Genomic DNA, 17054 nt, shown 5'->3' on the forward strand with positions numbered 1-17054 from the left:
CGGAAAACATGTGAGGTATTGTCTAGAGTCTCATGGAAGGAGGAAGTGTTGGCGGCCATTTTGTTATTTCATTGAAGTGGGTAAGGGGAAAAAAGGGCGGAAAAAATGGGAAGTAGGAGTAACCTCTGTGGGGTGTTTAGGGTGTGCTATAGAGTGGGTGCGAAGTGAACTAATCATACCTACTGGTGTGAAAGTGCTAGGCTACAAAAATTAAGTGAGGTATCGCCTAGAGTGTGATGCTGGTGAGGTGGTGCAGGACTCTGGGATTAGAGCGCGAGTCTAAATTGTGTGTTTTATGCTGTGAAGTCATGTGCCGTCGCTGCTGCAGTACAGCTGTGGAAGTAGTGTCAGCATGTGTTTATAACTACTAGGACGAACTACTGACCCGTACTGGTCTGAAAGTTCTGAGGTACAGAAAATATGTGCGGTAGTGTGTAGAGTCTCATGCTGCTAAGCTGAATTGCTGCCAGACTTGGGGATGAAAGCGTGAGTCCAAACTGTGTGTCATATGCTGTGAAGTAACGTGCGCTGGCTGCTGTGCCACATCTGTGCAAGAAGTGTCAGCATGTAGTTATAGCTACTTGGAGGAACTTTTGTTTCGAACATTGTAACTTGTGTATGGTGCAAAGAAATTTGCGTGTATGAAATGAATTTGGTATTTGGAAAATGGAAAGCAGCGACTCCTACGGGTCTGATGGCGCTAGGGGCGTAAGGTGAGGTGCTGCTGGAGTTAGGAATAAATCTGGTGAACTACTGACCCCTATTCTGAACTTTTAACGTGCACGTGCCGTTAAATGTTCGATAAAATGTAGCAAAAGTATATCGTTAGGTTAAATTTAAAAAAATGATGAACTTTTAACCTGCAGGTGTCATAGAACGTTCCAGAAAGTGTGGTGATAAAATAGGTTGAACTTGCGACCTGTATGTGGCGCGGAATAATAAGTAGCTTTTCAGAAGGAAAATTCAAAATTAACCAATGGAGGTAAGTTTTGGCCTGTCGTTGAAGGAATGAAGTATTCTGATTTGTTCTTTACATGCATTTATGTGTGGAGCGACAGAGAAATTGTGCCATTCCTGGTTTCATTCTTGATGAAGTCAGAGCTTTACATGTACTATGTGAAAAAGAGAGAATTGTATGCGTGTCATTTGAAATCTGGATAACAACTACAAAGGTGAGTTAGAAATGAACAAGGTGTGTTATGTGTTTTATAGTATTGATTAAGTATTTGAGGTGATGTTAATTTTGAAAGTATTTTTTATTTCAAAGTAATATAGTGTTAGTAAAGTGTGCTGTTTGATATTGGTTGTGAAATATGCATAAAATTTGAGCTGTTATATAAGTATTTTATATATGTTTAGGAATTTTTCACAGAGAAGAAGTGTAGCTTGTCATCTTTATAGGACTATATAGTTTTGAAAATGAGGTACAGCGTTAATTTGAGTTTGTAATGTATTTGGGGAGATAAAGAAAATGTTGCACGTTTGCAACTGATACTTTTTGTGGAAATAGTGGGGTGGGGGGTGGTAGGATATGTATGTGTTATTAAGTTAAAAGCGATAAAACGAAATGCATAAATGTTAGGTGGGCAGGTTGTGGTCTTATTTTTGACAGTGAGAAGTAGTCCTGAATGTAAGTCAGGGTAGGTTGTTGTACAGTGGGGCCGTGTACAGTGTTTGGAGATTACATGGAGATGGAGATAGGAAAAGTGATACGTTCCTTTTAGATGTACGCATAGTTTGAATCATGTGATCCTAAGTTGAGATAAATATGAATATGGTTTCTGGTTTGCATTTGGGTATAGTGAATAGTTTTTGTAGTTTCCGACTAGTGAATAATAATAAGGTAGATATACTAAAATATATGGTAGTAAACGTATTAATTATTGTCTGTTCTTATGGAATAGAAGTAGTTGGGGAGTGCTTCTTTAGAAGAGATGTTTTATAAATGTGTGAGATAAAAAATAAATTAAATTGTGCGGTATATTTTCTGTATGACTTTGTTGACCGAGAACTACATGTGATTATAAGTGATACTATTTGTCAGGCTGTGGCGGATATATGTAGGTGTTGAAGTGGTTCGTGTTTTACTGATGGTGAGCTTCACTATCCCTTTTGAGACACTTGTCAATTTATTCATTCCATTTAATATCTTTAATATAGATACAGTAAAGGTACTGTATATCAAAAGTTTGGAAATTAGAACTTTGTTTACTCTCTCCATGCCCTGCTATACACTCTACAGAGTGTTTAAACGACTTTCGTAACATATAGATGTCTAGCTAGTAAAGGTGGTGTAGTTCGACTGGGCCCATTTATAAACCGTGCTATGGGATGGTTTATGTTTTACCCGCCAATTTGCATGTTTGAATACTTTTTGCTGATAAGTGTTCCGGCAGACACCTGTTAAAATTAATGTCGTATATGGGTATAGTGGCGCTACTGGGAATGGTGGGGGTTTCTGTTTGATTTCGTACAGTTAAGCAAGGGTGGGTGTGGGGGAGGTGGTTATGTTGCTGATTGAAACACAGAATATAGTAACGTGCAGATGTCGAGCTACTAAAGGTGATCTAGTACCACTGGGAGTACTTATAAAGCGCCCTATGGCATGGTATATGTTTTACCGGCAAATTTGCATGTTTTAATACGGTTTGCTAATGAGCTTTTCAGGAGACATCTGTTGAAGCTAAGGCTGTGTATGGCTATAGTGGCGCTTCTACGTTTGCTTGGGCTCTTTCTTTTTATTGCGTAAAGGTAAGCAAGGGCGGGTGTTGAGGTGGTGTAGTGGTACTGTGACTATTTATAAACCGTCTTATGGTATGGTGTATGTTTGAGTTGCAAAATTGTACGTTTTAATAGCTTTTGCTGATGAGCGTTCCAGCAGACATCTGTTGACATTAAGTCCATCTATGGCTATAGTGGCGGTAACGGGAGTGCAGGGGCTCGTTGTTTGATTTCGTAAGGTTAAGCATGGGTATGGGTGGGGATGTGCGTATGTTGCTGATTATAAGACGGACATTTGTAACGTGGGCATGTGTAGTTAGTAAAGGTAATGTAGTTTGAGTGGGCCTATTTATTAACCGTGCTATGGTATTGTTAATTTTTTCCTGCGAATTTGCATGTTTGAATACTTTTTGTTGATAAGTGTTCCGGCACACACCTGTTAAAATTAAGCCTGTGTATGGGTATAGTGGAGCTGCTAGGAATGGTGGGGGTTTCTGTTTGATTTCGTACGGTTAAGGAAGGGTGGGGGAGGTGGGTATGTTTCTGATTAAAACACAGAATTTAGTAACGTGCAGATGTCGAGCTACTGAATGTGATGTAGTACTACTGGGAGCACTTATAAAGTGCTCTATGGCATGGTATATGTTTTACCCGCAAATTTGTATGTTTTAATACACTTTGCTCATGAGCGTTCCGGTAGATGGTTGCTGAAATTAAGTTCTTGTATTGGTATAGTGCGTTTACTAGGTTTGGTGTGGCTCTTTCTTTAATTTTGTGAAGTTAAGGAAGGATGGGGAAGAGGGTGGTGCAGTGGCAGTGTGCCCATTTATGAATCGGTTTATGGTATATGTTTTTCTGGCAAATTCCCATTTTTTATACGTTTTGGTGATGAGTGTTCCAGCAGACAGGTACAGAAATTACACAACATTTCTTTTGATAAGACATCTTCGTGCTGATAGACACTCTTGTACTGTGGTAGAAGGCTGATAGCGTTGATGGAAAATTATGAAACTTGGTGCCATTGTAGATTTTAATGGAAGGTTACACTGTTTGTTTGTTACTATGGTGTAGCTAGGGTTCTAAGTGGGAGAAAAAAAGTGGGGGTGCTCTAAAGGTGGGGGGGGCAAAGCTCTTAAAGGGGTGTGGGCTATGCAAGTTGGGGTGTGGTCTAAATCAAGATAAGTATCATTGTGTGCTTTAGAAAATCCTCTCCAATTATCGTAGGTTCGGAAAAAACATTGTTTAAAGGATTTCACTTTCTTCTACAACGTGGGTAACCTAGCGTGATGTCTCCAGTTCTCAGTAGTGAGAAAAATAAGCATGCGTACATCGATGTGCACGCTGTCACTGCAGTGTAATAATAAAAAAAAATTGACTATCTTTGAGAGGGCCGAAAATAGTACCTGGTAGAGAGTCGTTTGGAGGCTGCCTGAAAATAAGTGCCGGTCCCCAGACCCGGCCCAATTAAAGCGCAGTATCCATGCATCCTAAGCACTGCAGCATTCAACCATCTTTTAATTGATGCACATATTCCTACACATATATATATATATATATATATATATATATATATATATACACATACACATACACACACACACACATACATCTGTTCGTCCGCTTATCTTAAGCATCAATGAGCACACTCGCCTATAGTAAGCATTGTGCCATTCATGCAGCGATATGCCTATATATGCAGATATATCTGTCCCAGAATCAAGCCTAAGCATTTATCAGGCCACCCATCTATCGTAAGTACTGGTCTTTGCATTCATTCATCCATCCATACATTGATACATTGATCTATGTACCTATCCATTGATGCATCTGGCCATGCATCCACTCGCTCTTTATTCAACTATACGTTCTTATTTCCGTGCATCGTCCGCCCCCGATCTTACATACGACGTATTATACTCATCCAGCTACCCTCTTAAGGCGTTGAAAAGGCTTGCGAAAGGCATTGACACGCAGATTTTTTAATAAAGAATAACAAAGCTTTGAGTTACTCTTTGTGGAGCATACCTCAACACCCTTCTCTGGTGGTGTTTTAAACAAAGGTACATCTAGCAAAAGAAATGTAAAGGAGCTTTTAAGTGTAATACGTTGATTTAGAAACATAACGTTTTGTCGATTTGTTTATAGGTACATTGTTTTAAAGTGGCCATGACTGAGATTCTGAATACCTGTACTTCTTATATTTGAGAAAGTATACCAGAGAGCTAATTTGGGGTGGTGAGAACCCTGAGTTCTATATTTCCATGTGAAGTACAGTATAGGAATATAAAAGTAATTGGAAAGCTTTTATGTTCATATTAAAGAGGGGGTGTGAGAACTTAGTGAGGCAGGCAAAGTGTGTGTTTTCGTAGCACTAAAACAAGACCGTGTGTAAGGTGAAAGCAGGTTTGTGATGGAGTTGCCTTGTTGCGGTCGTTTGCAGAGGCACAACCAGAGGGAAATTTCGGGGGAGCCTAATTCTTTCAGCAATAGGCAGAGTGGGCGTGTAGGGGTTGTAAAAAGGGGTGAAAAAGAACAGTCTCCTTTACAAAAAAATGATGTTTTGAAGACCAGTGAAGTACTCGGGTGCGGTTCTGTGTGCGCGCCTGGGAAGCTGTGTCAGAGAGTCCGGGGCAATGGGCGTTGCGTGCCTGGTGGTCTGTCTGCTAATCACCCCACGATGATGTTGCTGGTGCGTTGCAAAAAGAGAAGGGAAATACTGAGAGAAAATGGCTCTCTTTAAAGGATTTCCCTTCTCCTACAATGCGAGTCACTTGGCATGATGTCAGCACTTCTAAGTAGTGAGCAATGTGCATGCTCTCACAGTGTCACTGCAGTGCAATAAAACAAAAAATGGATTACGGTTGTGAGGTCGGAAAGTAGAGCCCTATAAAGACCAGTTTCGAGGCTCCCAAAAATAAAGTGCTGGTGGTCACATCCCCACAGACACCCACTCCAGTTAAAGCCCTGGGTGCAGTGTTATGTTTGCTAAGTTGTTGATAAAATTGTTATACAATACAATCCTAGTGTGGGCCGCTTGTGTGCATGGACTTCGCCTCTAGACAATGCTTCATCATTTGGGATTCTCCTCCCAGAGAATCCCAAATGATTAAGCATGTCACCTTTGGTGAGTGAGGGATTTCGTCCTATAAAGGGAAATGCCCAAAGACATATCTATTGGGTTTAGCTATTGGTTGTGTTTCAATTTTAGGTTTTGATTATTTTGATGTAGTGGTATCCACACTTTCTTAGCACTTGATAGACCTCAGGGTTTTGTATGGTTGTTTATCTTGACTTTGGGGAACAAACCCTGTGCGGTCTTTAAATTTTCCCTTAGACCCTCCGGCTTTGAACCGTACTTTGTTATAGTGTGTGCAGTGAACTACAAAATCTTGTTTGGGCAAGCTGCATGCTGTGCCCTCTCATCACAGACCTCCTTGGCAGTAATGGACTTGGATCAAACTTCATTTGACTATCATCATGATTTCTGTTTGCCCAAAAAGGCTCCCTCCAGAAAGCATACCGCTTGATAATATGGGAGACTCTCGTCCGGCATTGCAATGTTCACCGACTGTGCTGCACATCAGCATGTACCGTGGGCACTACAGCATGAAGGCTCAACATGGCACTACACACCGTACTTACGAAAGACCTGAGCAATGCTCGCGGCGCTGCACTCCCAGCTCTACAATATAGCCCCTGTACAAGAACTGTTGCACACAGCACTATCCACTCTTCTCAAAACAGCATTACTGCTCCTCACTGGGATGTGCTCAGCGCAGCATTACTGTTGCACCCAGCATAACCCACCGCAATGACTAAAAAACTGTTGCTTCACACAGCACCACCTTCCTCACTGCAGCATTACCACTGCGCGCAGCACGACCACCCTGCTCATGAGGACACCAACGTCTCCATATAAAGCTGCATGCCTTGTGCTGTATGCCCATACCTCACCCAGCTCTGTGCTAGCAGCGGTGTCACACACAACACTTGAAAGCTGAAAGTGCAGTCAAAACAAACGAGGGGGAGGAGCTCCTTGAATCAGAGGTGAATGTGGGGCAGCCTGCCAAGATAAAGACACGAGATCCCATCGGAGAAAGGAGGGTGGAAGGGGCGGTGGGTTAGGAGGGCTGGGGTGTGAGATGGAAGAGGCGCGAGACTGGAAAAGATCGCCGCGGTGGAGACAGAGCTGTAGAAATTATCCAAGTAGAATCGTGTCGAGGTTGAGGGGTCGCTGGGACTTGCATAGAGGAAACTCGTAAACTGAATCGCCTCTGGCCTCGTGCTGGCTAAACGCTACCGTCCTATGCTTACAACAGGTGCAGCTTCATTCTTACTGAGCCCCCTGGGATTTGCCTTGGTAAAGGTCTCAACTGCATGGGTATTAATTAAGGCTTGGTCCATGAACTCAGAAGCGCCATCCACTGGTGTCCAGCTGCTGAGATACAAGATCTTCCGAGGCACCCCGACTTTAGTTTCATACAAGGCAACCATATGTTTAAGTCTAGTCTGCCCCATCCAATGCTTCAAACGCTGTTTGCACCTCGGCCAGTCCTGGATGTCCGGAAGTTGCCTGAAACTCAACCCCATCAAGGCACAATTCCCATTGTTCACCATTGACAAAAGTGAGAACTACGCCAAACCTGATTCAACGCCATGAACCTAGATACATTTAAACCCTAATATTTACCCAAGTCAGCTGGATTCACGCGGGACCCCAATCTCAGCCTTAGCCTCAAGGAACATAATGGCAAGAAAACCAAGACAGCCGGGAACCAGCTCCCTCTACTAAAGAAAGTGAAACCATACCTCTCAAAATGCAACTTCAGAACTTCCGTTCAAATCCTAGTACTCGCATCTGAACAATTGCAATGCCCTGCTCCACAGCCTCTGAGAATCAATAATGCCTGTCTGACGGGCATCCTGCATGCTGCAGCACACCATAACAAGGGTCTGGAGAAATATGACAATATAAAAGGGAAAAACACGGCTTCTCCATGTAAGTACTCAGGATCTGGAACATACCCGTATCCATAAGCACTTCCCAACCCCTTCTCCCGTCTAGGAAAAAGCTGAAGACACACCGCTTTAAGAAGATTAAATCGCAATGCAGTAAGAGTCAACTTCCGCTCGTGGAAACGAGCTAGCCATCCAAATCACACGTTGACTCTGTCTTCGCCTGTGACCCTGTATAGTGCTCCGTTGGCTTCCCACAGTAACACACACATACATAATCGTTTAATGCTCAGGTATGAGAACTTTCTTACAGGCTAATAGGCAAGGAAGTAAATCAACATTGTCAGCCAAGGTTCTTACAAAATAAGGAGTCGGAACATATGGCATTTTAAAACACAAAGAGAGCGCTTTCACAGTCAAGACACAAGTTATCGGTGTAGCCACTATCAGAAATGTGTCTTCAGGGAGGGGGTGAGGGGACCCAGGCATCAGACAAACCGATGCGAGGAGCTGGCCAATGGTCCAATCAGGGCTTCGAATGTAATGTTGGATCTGGTGGCTGTGAACTAATGCACCCACTGCAGGAATCGGTGTTCAACTGCATGGTCACAGATTCAAATCCTGGTGAGTCCACTCAGCCGTTCATCCTTCCGAGGTCGATAAAACGACACCATGGAGTTGAATAAACATGAGTTATTTCAGTCGGCGCCAGGGTACCCCTTCTGGGGGTGAAAGTGCGGCGGTTTTCATGTTAATGTATAAAATGAGAGGCACTCCCAGGTCTTCGCCATGATGGCTTGTATTAAACAAAGTGCAGGATGACCGCAGAACGGGGCTTGGACATCACTGGGCAATGAGGAACATCAGTTATGTTTTGTTGTCGTCGGGATCGACAAAGCCTCGGACCATCCACACTTCTATAGTTGATGGGCTGTTTCCCAGGCACCAACAGATACCCAAAATCAGACACCCATAGTTTAATTCTAGCCAACTAGTCATTGGAAAGTGTTGCAGGTGGTCAAATGACAACATCTCACCATCCGAAACACAACCCACATTCAAAATAGCGCCTGGATGCCTTTGAGTAACTGTTGCGCTCTACAAACTATAAATAAAATTAAATATAAAGCAAACAGCTCTAATAACCAATATTTGGGCTTTCATCAGTCATTCAACAGGCTGCCACAGCAAACCATAACATAAAAATACCATTGTTCCAACCGCATCTATAAACTGGCATAATCAAACAGCACATGCCAGACATAAGTCTATCACTGCCATGCATAAAACTTCAAAGACGTTGGCAGCCAAAAAATGGCATTGGCACATACCACCAATAAACCCCAAAAACACACTATTACCATAAACAGAACTCGGCATCATAGAATACCAACCTACCCTGTGATACTTTTATAACTAGAACTGTTCTCTGGCAGTACAAATGGCAATCGCTAAACCTTATTATATCCCAAAAAAACAAAAGGAAACTATAAAGCCCTTTGGCATACCAAGCAATACACATAAAACACCGCGAAGAGCTTTGTAGATCACGATTGCTTTACTTTCAAACTGACACAAAAGCGTTTGGGGAAAAAAAAATACTGTCATAATCCTTAAAACCACCCCCAATATCAACAGATACTATCAAACAATGATTCCCCCAGACTGAATACTAGAATTCCCTAATCAGCATGAAAAAGCATCTATATAAAAAAAATAAGTGTGCTACAATGGGGTTGGCACTGTACAATGCGAAAAAAAATAACAAAAGCTAACAATGTATGTATTATACAATCGTAATGTTCACTGAACTGCCCAAATCAATGGACAGTGCTAATAATGTCTGACTGATAGCAAAGGGACCTCCCTGCCTGGCCCACTCCAGCGCAATATTAAGCTGATTACGGTCATTTGATATTCTGGCAGTAAGAGCGCAAATGTCCAGTCACATTCCTCAAACACAAACTAGCCGTTTTAATAACAGTGCGTACCCTACCTCTTAAGTTGTCAGCCCTCAATGTTACGGGAAATATGTAACAAATTCGAAAGAATACACAAGTCAATAATAATATCTAACAGGTCATAGGATTTCAAGTCTCCATACAGGAAAGGGTTTCCCGTTTAGAAGTTTTAGGAGAAAATTTGCTGATGGCGCAAAGCACACAGGGCAATTGAATTGTGACAAATCACGTGATACGATTTTGAAAGAATAAGCTGAAGTTCACACACACACAACATTGGTATGATATAAAAAAAAAAACACTGGGACAATAACAAACAAAATAGACCCTTACAGAGTGACTGGGGTTATGCACATTCCTTAAATAAAGCATATATTCCCAGTCTCTGTAGCCCCTGTACGGACATTCCCACTTTCACAAGCTAAAATTATAATTTTACCGCTGCTACACGTCTCCACAAGTCCAGTCATAGATATTTCTATTTCACATGCAAAGTAGTAAGTATTACGAGTTTTTACTTGCCCATGCAAACAGTCCCCGTTTGTCTGTCCAGCTTCACGTGCCTGTTAGGAGAAGCTCCCAGGCTTCTGGTGCCTATTATCAGTTCCCATACCCAATCACAGATTATCTGAGGTTCAGGTGGCCAAAGGCAGGCACTGCTGGCTTCTGTACGCCCAGTGCCAGTTGGTGACACTTCCCAAAGGCATATATTTATGTTTCAATGGAGTAGAGTGAGGGCCAGGTAAGTAGTGCCCAGACCCGACCATACCCACCCGTAGCCAGGGAAATGGATGTCCAAGGGAGTGCGACAGTGGACAGGCTAGATGTGCCAACATCTTAAGAGACGAGGATACAAACAGGGCACCGGACCTGTTTGAACGGTTAGTTGGGCATTGCTGGGTCCACCAGCTTGAGTAATTACACTGAAATGGAATGCATGAAGACGGTTTTAAGGGGTTTGTGTATAAAAAAAGTGGGGTTCGTAAAAGAGGTGTGACTAAAAGTAGTATGGGCAAGTATGCATAAAGGGGGTCTATAAAACGAGGGGTTGCATAATGAGGCAAGAAGACGCGTGGGGGGGGCTAATTAAAGAGCGTAGTAGCAGGGGTTACTCAAAGGGGAAATATATAGAGGGGACATAAAATAGTACGCTATGCAAGAGTACAGGGCGTATACAGATAATAGGGAGTATATTGCAGAAAAATTGGTAGTGGTTCTAGGGGATACGTTTAGATACACAGTAGGAGGTTATACAGATAAGCTGATAACGGTGGATATAAGGACGGACATGAGATGGGGCATACAGCTGCAGCAGGGATGTTTAAAGGGGGGAACGGGTGTGGGGTCAGTGTCTTATATATATATTTTTTGGGTGGGGTGGTCCAGAAAAAGTATAAAGCTAATAACGGGGGAGGGGCATTTTAATATGGAGTGGCCATAACTAAAGAGCCTAAAGCTGGTGTCGAGGGGCGGTACAGAGGAAAAAGTATACGGTGGTGTGTGTGTGTGTTGGGGCAAGGGGGTTACTAACTGAAGTTTTCAAAGGGCGAGTTAGGCAAGGCCGTTGCAGAGGGTTTGTAAAGGGTGCTAAGTCAAAGAAGGAAGTTGTTTTCCGTAGGTCATAAATGTGTGCACAGAGGGGGGGAGACATGTTCAGGAGCAGACATTAACGGACTGGGGCATACAGGTCCCAAGTCGGGGCATACAGGTCCCAAGTCGGGGCCACTCCCTCCCGCCTCATCACAAGTCTCACAGCCGGGCAGGACCCGCCCCTTCCCATCCCCCGCAGTCTCTCACCTGACGGGGCCCGCTCGCATCCCCGGAACTGAGCTCGGACACAGCCGGGACAGGAAGAATCGGAGCCGGTCACAACCAGGCACCAGAGCTCGGGGCGCGGCCAATCCCCGCCGGCGCTCCGCCTCTCCCCCAGGATGCACCGGGGCAAGGTGACGCTCCAGCCTAGGCGAGGCTTCTCTAGCCCACGCTGAACTCTACTGTCTTCCTTTATTTATTTTTTATTTTATGCGTTTATAGCGCGGACTTTACCCGACGGTGTCAGAGCGCTTCACAATAGGAACAGTAATGATACATGAGGAGAAAATTACAAGTGAGCATGTTACAAAAGCAAACCTTACGTTACATGAGGCAATAGTGATAATTGTGGATGTATCAAGAGCAAATAAAATACAAGAGGTAGCAAACGATACGTTACAAGAGGAACAAGCATTGGCATAGCCAATAGGTCTCGCCTTTGGGACCTCGCGATTGCGATAACGATCAAACAGCAAAGCGGCCGTGGGGCCGCGAAAGTGAAAGTAATCGCGGTAAAGCGCGGCGCGCCGCACATGCACTGTAGCTCTAGGCTGGCCTGGCAGCACTTTTTGGAGCCCTCTCAATAAGTCCCGCCAGACCAGCGCATGCGCTGGGTCAGGCGAGACCTAAAAAGTGACATGTGTGCATGTTACAAAAGCGTACAAAGTACAAGTAGAGGTATAATACTGCAATAAATGGCAGACACTTAAAACTCAAGAACAAACGTTTACGTTACATGAGGCAATGGTGACAATTGCGCATGTATCAAAAGTGACGTGTGCATGTTACAAAAGAGTACAAAATACAAGTAGAAGTATAATACTGCAATAAATGGCAGACACTCAAACCACAAGTACACACGGGGAAGGCACTTCTATAGTCATGGAGAACAAAATTTCCTATAGTGGAAGGACTTCCTTCAGATAATAGAGAGGGCGTGAAATTAAATTTGGAAGTGTCTTTGAAGGAGGAGAGCTTTGAGGTCAGTTTTGAAGGCCTGGGAAGAGGTGGTGGTCTGGAGCTGAGGCGGAAGTGAGTTCCAGATTCTCACCTCGTTGCCTGAAAAGGATTGGGCTATCGATCTTTCCTTCTTGAAAGTGGGAAGTTCAAGCAATACATTTTCTGCATTACGTGATGGTCTAGAGCCTCCAGAGAGTTTCAGTTTATTCGCCAGGTAGCGAGGAGAGGAGGAGTGCAAGGCTTTCTGGGTGATACAGGCAGTCTTGTAGATAGATCTTGCCTCGATGGGAAGCCAACAGAGGGTGGATAAAATGGGTGTGATGTGGTCGCTTCTTTTGGCCCCACATATGAAACGAGCTGCTGAATGGAGAACAGATTGAAGGGGGGACAGGTGGGATTTGGGGAGGCCAGTAAGAAGAGAATTGCAGTAGTCCAGTCTGGAAAGAAACCAGCGATTGGACCAGGGTTTTAAGGTCTTGCTCCGGGAAGAAGCGACAAATCCCCCAAAGAAGGCGCAGTTGGTATCGAGCAGACTTTGCAATGGAATTGATGTGGGAGAGTAGATTGAGTTTTTTGTTGAGTATGACACCAAGGGATTTTGCGCTGTCGACAATGATGGGTTTATTGTTAAGTAGATTCATCTGATCCATCCATGATTGAACCGGGGGAGGAGAAAGTGCGGAGGAGAGGAGGAGGAATTCAGTTTTGGAGGGATTCAGAATCAGTTGATGAGTTAACATACAGTTTTGAATGGAGTCGAGAGTAGAGCTTAGGATGGAGAGATCGTAAGTGGAGGCCACTTTAAGGTAGATTTGAATGTCGTCCACATAGAGATGATAGTGGATCCCGGATTTACTGAGGAGATTTCCCAGTGGTTCTAAATAGAGATTGAACAATGTGGGTGCAAGTATAGAGCCTTGAGGAACACCTTGACCTACCGCCAAAGGAGATGAAAGACTGTTCGCTATTTTAATAATTTGGGATCTATCAGAGAGGAAGGAAGCAAACCATTTAAGCACAGTGCCCTCCATGCCCATTCTCTGTTGAAGAGTGTTAAGGAGAGTGTTGTAATTGACAGTGTCAAAGGCTGCAGAAAGGTCAAGGAGAATTAGAAGACAAGACTCCCCCGAATCGAGTATCCACAGCGCGTCATCAATCACTTGTAGCAGGGCTGTTTCAGTACTGCAGTTTTGAATGAAGCCGGACTGGAAATTGTCAAGAAGATCATTGTCCTTGATATGACGAGCGAGTTGTTTCGCTACACATCTTTCTGTGATTTTCGCAAGAAAAGGTAGGTTAGTGATGGGGCGGAAGTTGTTGAGGTCGTTCGCATCAGTGGTGGGTTTTTTAAGCAGAGGGGTTACCTGCCCAGTTTTGAAGGAAACAGGAAGGGAGCCTTGACAGAGGGAGAAGTTAACCAGAGTGGTCCAATAGGAAAGAGAATGAATATAGAAGTCAATGGCAATGGCACTAGGGATGGGGTCAAGAGAATGGTTCCTGGCCCTACCCTGTTAGGAGCGGCCCACTGGCAAAAGCAAACAACTAGACTGCTAATTGTCCAAAGTGTGTATTCATTTACTGTCCCAATAGAGGGTACAGATTTAAGAAAATACGAAAAATAATATGTGAAAACGTAAGTGCAATTACATCACATTTCTAATTAATTGGAATTTTATTCAATTTACAAACAAATTTGACCGTACCCAGGTTTGTTCAACATCCACTTTCCACCTATGTAGACTTATACTATCTATTCTCTATGTCACTTTGTGCGGAAATTCCTAAGCCATGCCGGTATTTTTCATTCCACTGTAATTTATTTGTATGTTAGGATTGTTCGATGGGATTCTATGTCAGGACCGGAGGCATCGTATTATGCTTACTCTTTCTTTTACTGACAACACAGCAGCCAATTGAAAAACGTTCATTCAATAACAAAAACTAAATTTCCCATGGTGCTCTTGCACCAATTACGTCCCATCAGCCCCAATAAGAGCCACCAATACAGTCCCATGATCCTCTTTCTTTGCTGCTCACAGCAGAGATAAGTGCTCTCATTACTTTATATCTACTTGCATTTTTATGACTTGCGCTATGGCCGTTTTTGAATGTTGTTCTCTTACTATTCATATTGTGCATATAATGCATTATTTATGAATGTTTAGAAGTCATGTGGTAACATTGTTTCATGGTTTGCTCTGAATGCGCGTTGCATGAGTGCTTGGGTCTCTGACCGCATCGGTAGCTCTGCTACATTGTTTCAATTTGAAGCTCCTACGGGAGCGGGAGTATCTTTCCATTTTTCACAGACTTTCGGCCGCATTGGTCGCGCGCTTTTAGCACTGTTGTCTGGGGCTTCCCTTATCGCCCGACAACCTCGGAGCCCGCGTTTCAAGGGTCCGACGTGCGCAGCCCAATTGGGCTCCTTTTGGGTTTTATTTGAGCCGGCATTGGGCTGCGCACGTCGTGACTGGTCCGTTTTTTGAATATTTACCGCTTACCTGCGGAGTCTCTTCGTGAGCTGACTGACGCCTGATTGGCAGTAAGAACAATCGCCTTGTGGAGTGGGCACACACTCCAAGTATTGCAATATTGGCTCTTACGCCTGTTAAGACTGCAAGAACTTTATTACAGCACTGCTGAGGGGGCTTGATACTCTAAAGACTTTTTAGCAGATTGTGTGCAAGTGGGCTAGCCCCCCCTTTCCTCCTCCATTGATATTCTAATCTTTATATTGTTTTTACTACTCACCCCATATTAATAACATGGATGATTGGGTGAGATATGAGGATGATGAGGAGGTATATTATGATGGACAGGAGACTGTCCTTGAAGATTCTATTGTTGATGCGCTGGACGCCTCCGTCCAGCACTCTGTTAACAAGGCATTGGAGAGCACAGTTCCAAATACTGTGCAACAAGCTTTGGCGGCTGCATTAAAACCCATCACGCGGAAGCTTGAAAGGTTTGCTAAACACCATGGGTTTGGAAAATCTAAATCCAAACTTGATACTACTTAAGAGACTGCCAGAGCAAAGGAGAAGAAGTGGCCCCACGCAAGCGCTTTGGGTTCTTTACCACAGAGGGGTCCAGGGGATCACACTTATTCCGCTGGAGGAAAGGCAAAGTGTAAGCGAAAAGTGTATGTTGATGATGATACCACGGATACCAACACTGACACTACTGATGAGGAAACCCCTCCTAGAAAGAAGGCCAAAACAGATGCCTCTTTGGGTTCGGACACTCCACCGTCCAATACCCCGTTCACCTTTAATCCAGGTGACATTGTGCATCCCCGTTCTTCTGACTGGGTTCCGGCCCCTGAGATCACGGATTATTTGCACGATAACCTTCGCAGGGGGTTTGACAAAGAAGTACGTAATAGGCTACGTTCGGAGTGCCCTCGACCCGATCTTCCCGACAAAGTGGCTGAAACCCCGGAAATCGACGTGAGTCTTCTTACCTTTTTGAAAAAGTTTGCCAAATATCCTAAGAAGGGGATAGACCGCACTTGGCACGTGTGCCAAGACAAGCTCTTGGATGTTGCGGGTCCGTTGGCAAAAATCTTGGAAATGGCCCTCATGGCCAAAGAATCAGGGGCCCCCGTGGATCCGGATATCTTGGCGGAATGGACTCAAAGGGCAATCTGCCTCCTTGGCAATGCTAATTGCGCCATATCCACCGAACAGCGCAAATCCTTGCTCATGTGCATGGATTTCAGCCTGTAGGAAAGTGGCTCTATATATACTGTTCCCAAATAGGTACAGTGTGTATAGAGTGCACAGTCCCCAGAGGTTTGGCAGAGGCTAAGTTAGATATAACCTTACTCTCTAAAGTGGTAGCTTGGTCGAGCAGTAAGGCAGTATCAGAGGACAGTGTAAAGCATTTGTTGTACACACTCAGTCAGCAAATGGTCTCACACACTCAAGAACTGAACTCTAGGCCAATGGTTTGTATATAAAAATATATGGTTGTTTTATTTTAGAACCAACAATAGGTATCAAAATATACTTTCTCAGAATGAGATGCTTTAGATAAAAACTTTGTAAAAGGCAATTGACTCTTGAATGCAATAGTCGCAGTTTGTTGCAATAAGCAACACAATTTCAAACACATTAATACATTGAGCTCAATGGGAATTTTAAGTTATATGCAATTGATTACTTTAGGGTTACTTTTCTAACTCCAAGACTGGATCCTGGATTCAGTCCTGGGACAGTTCTTGGAAACAAGTGAGTAAATACGTTTTGGTTACTGTGGTGATTTTTAAGCAATATTTTGCTATTTTAAAAGTTGACAAACTTTTTCTAATCAAATTACCAATGTTATACTATGGGAGGAAATTCACTTAGCAGGTAAGTGGGGTTATGGTTACTTTTTCTAGGTCAGTGTTGGATCCTGGATCCAGCACTAGGGTACCACCTGTAAGCAGTTGAGAAACTGCGTTTAAGTTATACAGGCGATTTTTAACGAATATTTATAAGTTTGCAAAATCGACACTTAGAAGAAATTTCACAGAAAAACAGTCAATGGTTTCCTATGGAAGAAAATTCAAGTTACGGGTAAAATATGTACTCGTTACTTTTGTAATCCAGTGCTGGGCTCCTAGGCTCAGTACTGGGACATCTATCTAAAACAGGTAAG

At 43.5% G+C, this 17054-nt stretch overlaps 1 protein-coding gene across 7 annotated transcripts in view; it reads right to left on the reverse strand.

Annotated features, from left to right (window-relative positions):
• The window catches only part of ARHGEF1 (Rho guanine nucleotide exchange factor 1), an 891302-nt gene that overhangs the window by 752267 nt on the left and 121981 nt on the right, over positions 1 to 17054 (reverse strand). For 4 of the 7 annotated variants that reach the window (XM_085615605.1, XM_085615601.1, XM_085615603.1 and 1 more), the window contains exon 1: positions 11436 to 11570. The exons of the other annotated variants lie outside the window; for them this stretch is intronic. The gene's annotated coding sequence lies outside the window, so the exon portion shown is untranslated. Of the gene's footprint in view, positions 1 to 11435; positions 11571 to 17054 lie in introns of those variants that run through there. 7 annotated transcript variants of the gene reach the window in all.

The sequence above is a fragment of the Triturus cristatus genome, chromosome 7 (genome assembly GCF_964204655.1).
Source record: "Triturus cristatus chromosome 7, aTriCri1.1, whole genome shotgun sequence".
In the NCBI taxonomy this organism is placed as follows: domain Eukaryota; kingdom Metazoa; phylum Chordata; class Amphibia; order Caudata; family Salamandridae; genus Triturus; species Triturus cristatus.